The sequence below is a fragment of the Asparagus officinalis genome, chromosome 7 (genome assembly GCF_001876935.1).
Source record: "Asparagus officinalis chromosome 7, Aspof.V1, whole genome shotgun sequence".
In the NCBI taxonomy this organism is placed as follows: Eukaryota; Viridiplantae; Streptophyta; class Magnoliopsida; order Asparagales; family Asparagaceae; genus Asparagus; species Asparagus officinalis.
Window position 1 is genome coordinate 59,308,139 of NC_033800.1, and position 8,138 is coordinate 59,316,276.

Genomic DNA, 8,138 nt, shown 5'->3' on the forward strand with positions numbered 1-8,138 from the left:
TCTGTTTCGGAAGTTTCAATGAAATTGCAGAAAATAGACTCATATAGGCCTAATTGAAAAGAGCTATATATATACAAAAGTGACACACATCAGTCATCAAGATTCATTTAAAATTCAAGCTAAGAAAGAATGATACCATTAGCATCAGAGAAAATGTACACTTCTTCTTGATCTTGATGAACTACTCTCTCTCTCTCTCTCTCTCTCTCTCTCTCTCTCTCTCTCTCTCACTCACTCACTCACTCTGTGTGTGTGTGTGTGTGTGTGTGTCTCACATCTGTCATGTCTTCCTACAGGAGCTAGTATAAGATTATGTCAAAATGGGCTGGAAAAATAAAGATAAAAGGGTGTGTGGTGTTTGCAACAGGGAATACCCTCGAGAAATTATAACGGCCCATAAAGCCCAATGTGAGCTTTTGGCCAACGACTATGAGCATTCGAACAGAGACTATTAGCAGGTGCTCTTCTACGGCCCGACGCAAGAAATGGTGGACAGGGTGACAGAAAATAGGAACAACAGAAGACCACCTTATGTAGGCCCGACAGAAATGAGCAGAAACTCTCACAGTGGCCGAGCCATCATTGTTGGAGTTATAATAAGTGTAACTTAAAACTTAACATTGTAGTGGGAAAGTTTAGTCCCACGTAGGAAATGGAATAGGAAGGAAGGGTGTTTATAAGTCTTTCCCTTCTCTCTTATGTCTAGAAGAAATTAAGGGTTATGCTCTACACCACACACCTACGGACACGAATACAGCTCCGGATAGAGGGGCTTGAGCACGGGTGGCACGCGCACACGACCTGCGGACACGAATACAGCTCCGGATAGAGGGGCTCTTAACCTGCGGCCACGTGATTAATGTTTTTTTACAACTAAAACGTGATAAATATTTTGTAACGGCGGCTAACGTATTAACTGCGGATTTATGGACTTAAATGACGAAACGGCTAGCGGGATTTGTGCGATAACGGACACGACTCTCAACCTGTATAAAGACCGGTATATGCGAGGGTTAAACACTGTGTAAAGAAATAGATCTCTTCTCTTTCTCTTATCTTTTCGAAAATATTTTTCTGCGATTAAACTTTCGCTGGTTCCCGGAAAGTTGAGAAGAATACGCAAAGCCTTCTAGAAGCTCGTGCCAACGCGAAGGAGGTCGCCTGACCGAGGGTTGTTGAATCTCCAAGAATTATTGCCACGTAGCCTTGTACGAGAGGGAGCAATTAGATTGTATCTAGTAATTCTTGGGCAAGTAAATGGGCTGGGCTTGAAAAAATAAATATTAAACTTTAAGGCCTAAGGTTTCGCCACAATAAGGGTCTTTAAAGTTTAGTTTGACCTAGCCCATTATAAGTTTGTTCTATATTAAATAGATAGTCACTTTATAGGCTAATGTCCAAACTTCAGTGAATCTATTTATTGACCAAAATTAGATTATATCTAGTAATTCTTGGCATGTAAATGTATTTATTGGCCACAATAAGGGTCTTTAAAGTTTAGTTTGACCTAGCCTATTATAAGTTTGTTTTATTTTAAATAGTTAGTTACTTTATAGGCTAATGTGCAAACTTCAGTGAATCTATTTATTTGCTCAAATTAGATTGTATCTAGCAATTCTTGGGCATGTAAATGGGCTGGGCTTAAAAAAATGAATATTAAACTTTAAGGCCCAAGGTTTCGCCACAATAAGGGTCTTTGAAGTTTAGTTTGACCAAAGCCCATTATAAGTTTGTTTTATCTTAAATAATTAGTCACTTTATTGGCTAATGTCCAAACTTTAGTAATTCTATTTATTGGCCCAAATTAGATTGTATCTAGTAATTATTAGGCATGTAAATGTGCTGGGCTTGAAAAAAAAAATATTAAACTTTAATGCACAAAGGTTCGCCACAATAAGGGTCTTTGAAGTTTAGTTTGACCCTTACCCATTATAAGTTTATTTTATATTAAATAGTTAACCACTTTATTATCTAATGTCCAAACATAAGTGAGTCTATTTAAAAGGTACGCTGCTTCTTGATCTTGATGAACAATTCTCTCTCTCTCTCTCTCTCTCTCTCTCTCTCTCTCTCTCTCTCTCTCTCTCTCTCTCTCTCTGTCTCTGTGTGTGTGTGTGTGTGTGTGTGTGTGTGTGTGTCACGTCTGTCATGTATTCCTGCAGAAGCTAGGATAAGATTGCGTCAAAATGGGCTGGAAAAATAAAGATAAAAGGGTGTGTGGTGTTTGCAACGGGGAACACCCTCGAGAAATCATAACGGCCCATAAAGCCCAATGCGAGCTTTCGGCCAACTGCTAGAGAAGGGCGGATCACCGGCTGGATAAGCATTCGAACGGAATTTTTCATGTCAAAACTTGAGTTTTTATTTGGTTTTATTGGGCCAAATTCGTATTTTGAATAGCTAATAGATCATTATGGCATATAACATGGGTTTCAGGTATTCCTTATTTTAAAAGCTCACCAATGAATTCTGTTTAAGAGATCTAAATCTGAATATGTCTTAAAAGGAGGAAAACCTTGATCTTTATTGTTTAATAATATGCAAATCATGTTTAAATATGTTGGGATCTTGGTAATGATCTCTAAAGATGTAAAATTTCAGTTTTCTTTTATCCTCTATGTGACATTCTAAATGCTTGGTGGCTGATTTACTCAAAGAAAATTTCTTACAGGTTTGGAACTTGATAGAAAAACCCAAGTATGGGTTCTGTCTGTCTCGCGGTCGACCGACCTGGTCGACCGCTGGGCGCACAGAAGGTCAGAATGAGCCTGATCTCTGCGCGGTCGACCACGGAGGTCGACCGCGATGTCTTGTCGGTCGACCGACGTGGTCGACCATGAATGTTTCTGCTGAACAGTGACGTTCATCTCCGAATGCGGTCGATCGGGTCGGTCGACCGCCGCCCAGTTTTGTGCACTGTTAGGTTTGCTGTATGTTTCATGTGTTCAGGGGTTTTGCCTCGATGACCTAATACTAGTTTCAGTTCTTTTTTGTTATATATCTGTGCATGATAGATGACTTGAGAGTACCAAATTTAGAATCACGCACCGAGGGGCGTGTGAGATTTGCACATATATACCTTTTCTCATATCTCGTCGATAGTCACTATTTGGCCTAGGTATCGGGCAAAACTACATTATTTCAGTCCTCGTGTTGGACTATAATCCCTTAAAGTCCTCGTGTTGGACTATAATCCATTTCAGTCCTCGTGTTGGACTATAATCCATTTTAGTCCTCATACTGGACATCCACCCACTTGACCATGTGTAGACCAGTTGTCAAGCTATGAGTATGACTCTTACCTGAATCAGGACATGACACTTATAAAATTCTAGACCTTTGGCACTTAATTGATTTTGACAGAATACAGTAGTTTATGCCATGAGATGGGTTACATTTCCCTTTTCTTTTATTGCTTCTGTATTAAACTTTGGGTTTGGTATTTAGGGATTTACAATTTGAGATATAAGGTATATACATGAGGGTTTCCTTGTTTGGATTATTTCGCTCGACGTACCTATGCTCGTGTTGTAAATTGCTAAATACTAAAATCCCTTTTTTGTTAAGATTTATGAATTTGAGGCTTACTATGTATTAACTGTATTTTCTTATACAACGAGCCTTATTCCCTTGGGGTTGGTTGTGATGTTGCTCGCTAGCGCTTTGATGCTCGTTATCCCTCCCCATTTCAGGTAACGAGCCAGAGCCCGGAGAGTCGCAGGTTGAGGGCGCCACACTTTAGTGTTCAGTTGCTTATTTTTAGCTATGTTTTTATTTGGAGCTCCACTTTAGATTTTCTTTTGTTTAGACATTTTAGAGTCTTGTTCTAGAAGTTGTAAAGGCGGTGTGCCATATTTTCCTTTTGTCAGATATTTGTATTTGAGACTTGTTGAGTATTCCAGTATATCTACACAGACCTTGACTATGTACTTCAGTATGTTGGATGATGAGATATTTATGTGATTTCTTTTCATCAGTATTCCTTGCGTTCTCTTTCACTTGCTTTTGTACCTACACCTGTTGTTGATTCTACTAGATAGATGTTAATTGTGATAGTGAAACATGTTATTACACGGTGTGGTGCATGGCAGGTTTGACATTCTTGGTTTCACCTTGGACTGCAGCCTTGTGTGAACCCAGGGGTGTCACAAAGAGGCTCTTTACTGAACCATATAATCCTCATATGTTTGCCCGTCAATTTGGTTATGATCAATGAGTTCCTAATCTTAGTTTGTCATGCACACGTATTGAAACATCCTTACGCATGATGTACTTGTAAAACCCCGAAATTTCTATAATGAATATATGTGAATTATTAATAGTGAATAATTCTCTTATGATAAATAATCATATATATACATATATATATCAGACGAATGTGATTATCTGTGTTTGAGAACCCATCAAGTGATTCTATGTGAGAGAAACCGAGTCATATGTCCAGCATGTCAATTTTTCGAGCAGCATGCTTTCTTTGGGCTGCGCGGTTGACCGCGGCGGTCGACTGTGGCGGTCGACCGCATCGGTCGACCGCACAGCGGTCAGAGAGTTTTCTCAGGTTCGGGTTCAAATGGGTTTCGGGTCGGGTTTGTGAGTTGGTATATAGGCTAATGTACCGGAGAGAGCCCCTCTTGGATCTGAAATCAGAAACCCTAGCCCCCTCTTCCCCCTCAAACCCTAGATTTTCATTTTTGGTGATTTTGGAGGATTTGCAAAGGGTTTTCAGCGGGATTTGTCGGATTGCAGCGAAGGGGATCAATCTCCTGCAAATCTAGGAGCTTGTGTCTCACCGGAGGCGAGTAACATCTCGCCCAACTTCACCCCTTTCTATTCTCATGCTTAAATTTGAGTTTTTACTTGGTTTTATGGGCCAAAAATTGTATTTTTGCAGATACAATAGATCCCTTATGGCACATGATATAAAAAGCAAATGTTTTCAGTTTTAAAAGTTCACCAATGAACTCTATTATAGAGATCTAGATAAAAGTTCACCAATGAACTCTATTATAGAGATCTAGATCTGAATATGTTTTAAAAGGAGAAAATTTCTATTTTTATTGTTTTAACTATACTATAGAGATCTAGATCTGAATATGTTTTAAAAGGAGAAAATTTCTATTTTTATTGTTTTAACTATACATGGATCATGTTTTAATATGTTTGGGGATCTTGGTAATGATTTTCTAAAGGTGTAAACTTTCATTTCTATCTGTTATATGACATTTTAAGATTGCCATGTTGCTGTTAACTCAAAGAAATAGAAGTTTTACAGGTTTCGAAGCTGACAGAAACCAGATCTGGGCTTCTGTCTGCCTCGCGGTCGGCTGCATCGGTCGACCGCTGGGCGGGCAGCAAGGGTAGAACACGTCTGCCCTCTGCGCGGTCGACCGCGGTAGTCGACCACGATGTCTTGGTGGTCGACCGCACCGGTCGACCATGAGCATATACGCTGAACAGTGAAGTTCATCTCTGTGTGCGGTCGACCGGACCGGTCGACCATGAGCATATACGCTGAACAGTGAAGTTCATCTCTGTGTGCGGTCGACCGGTGCGGTCGACCGCCGCACAGTATTATGCACAGTTGGTTTTTGCTGAGTGTTTCATGTGTTCGAGGGATTTCCTCGACTATCTGATACTAGTGTTCTCTGTTGCCATGAATCTAAGCATGATAGCTGACCTGAGGGCACCAAATTTAGAATTTATACGTCGGGACGCGTGTGAAATTGGTATAAGTATATTTCTTCATACATCTCATTGATGGTTACTATTTGATCCATGTGTTGGGGAAACTATGTCATTTCAGTCCTCGTGTTGAACTATAATCCATTAAAGTCCTCGTGTTGGACTATAATCCATTTCAGTCCTCGTGTTGGACATTTACCTATTTGACCATGTGTTGACCATTCGTTAAGCTATGAGTGCGACACTTATCTGAGTCAGGACACGACACTTATGTAAATTTTTGACCTTTGACACTTATTCGGTTATGACATAACACAGTGTTTAAATTCTGAGATGGGTTGCTTTCCTCTTTATTATTGTTTCTGTATTAGACTTTGGGTTTTGTATTTAGGGATTTACAATTTGAGATATAAGGTATATACATGAGGGTTTCCTTGTTTGGATTATTTCGCTCGACGTACCTATGCTCGTGTTGTAAATTTCTAAATACTAAAACTTCTTTTTAGTTAAGAGTTATGAATTTGAGACTTATTATGTATTAACTGTATTTTCTTATACAACGAGCCCTTTTCCCTTGGGGTTGGTTGTGATGTTGTTCGCTAGCGCTTTGACGCTCGTTGTCCCTCCCCATTTCAAGTAACGAGCCAGGAGCCCGGAGAGTCGCAAGTTGATGGCGACACACTTTAGTACCCAGTTGCTTATTTTTAGTTATGTTTTATTTGGAGCTCCACTTTAGATTTTTTTGTTAGTCATTTGAGGACTATATTCTAGAGGTTGTAAAGGCGGTGTGCCTTATTTTCCTTTGCTCAGACTTTCTATATTTGATTATTGTGAGAAACTCCAGTTTATTCATTCAGACACTGACTGTGTATTTCTATTTGTGGGATGATGAGATATTGATGTGGTCACTATCATTTCCTCAGTTATTCCTTGTATTATCTTCTACTTGCTTTTGTACCTGCACCTGTTGTTGACTCTACTAGATAGATGTTAATTGTGATGGTGAAACATGTTATTGCACGGTGTGGTGCAAGGCAGGTTTGACATTCTTGGTTTTACCTTGGACTGCAGCCTTGTGTGAACCCAGGGGCGTCACAGTACTACTATTGGAGATTTTTCTTTCGTTTAGGGACCGGCAAGCATTTCATCATTCCTTCTGATGGTCGCATAGGGAAGACCCTTAATGGTTATGTTATTTGGTATCAAGAGGGATATCATAACTTCTTTGCTGAAGAAGTAAATATGTTATATACCCTTTGCCCTGAGCAAAATAAGGTATAATTAAATTTTAAATTAATACTTTTGATATATGTCAAAGCTCACTATATTTTTTTTAGTCATCATCATCATCGGAGGATTCAGCAGAGTCTACCCAAATCGTCAAGCGAAAATGCTCTTTTGTTGACGATCCTAAGAAAAAGCAACGAATTTCTTCTGATCTAGTATTGAAAGCTACTTCCATTTCACCAGTGAGAAATAAAAGTGTATGTGCTAGTGACATGATTGCAAATTTAGAAGGTGCTGATGATCGCACTTTACCCGCTTCAGTTGAAATTCAAAGGTCTCCATCACTACACAAGGTACTTGTATTTTTGTGATAGTTTGTACATATGACTTTTTTTTTAATATGTACTCATAAGGATTTCTTATAGGTATATGATAAAAATACATCATCTGCCAAGAACCTTGATAATTTTAAAGATTATAGGGAACCTGCTTCTTCTGGTAACTCTTCTGATGAAGATGAGACTCGACCTAGAACAAATGATAACCTTTCAAGCCATGAAGATATATCGAAACAAAATACTTCAATACAACAGGACCAAATTATTGTTGTTCCCCAAATGAACAGCGAGGCGAGTGGAAGTTTTAGTTCAGTTGAGCAAGCAATTCAAGTCTTTTTTGAAGAATGCAAAGATCAAGTTCTATGTAATGTATCTTCATCTGCTAAAGTTCAGCCTTTCATGCCTGGGATTTATCATATTAAGAGCAAAGATGAGATCTTAGAATTACAATGTCAAGACTGTTCTATTCTTGTCCCCTTGAGGAAGGTTGATAAAAAGCAATTTGATGAGGCCCCTCCAACACCCATAATTGATGATAATGATGATATAAGTGATGAAGGACCGGTTGACCCTACTGTGAGCTCGGTTGCAGATGCACTACTACCCATTTTTGTGAAAGAATTGTGTGAATAGAAACCTTTGGCCCTTTTAGAGCAAGACTTTGAAGGCTTTATCAAACTAATAGAGAACAAGATTGCATTGTGTGGAGCCCTTGGCAACTCAGTTGGTAAGTTAAGGAAAGCATTTGAGAAGATTATTGTAGTTGCCATAAAGTATCATGCGATCCAACAGGAGTTGATTTCTAAGTCTGAACATATTGACGGGGCATCTTCTCTAGAATTTTTAAAACCATTAGAAGATCCTATCTCTTATGTAGAGCAGTCATTGATT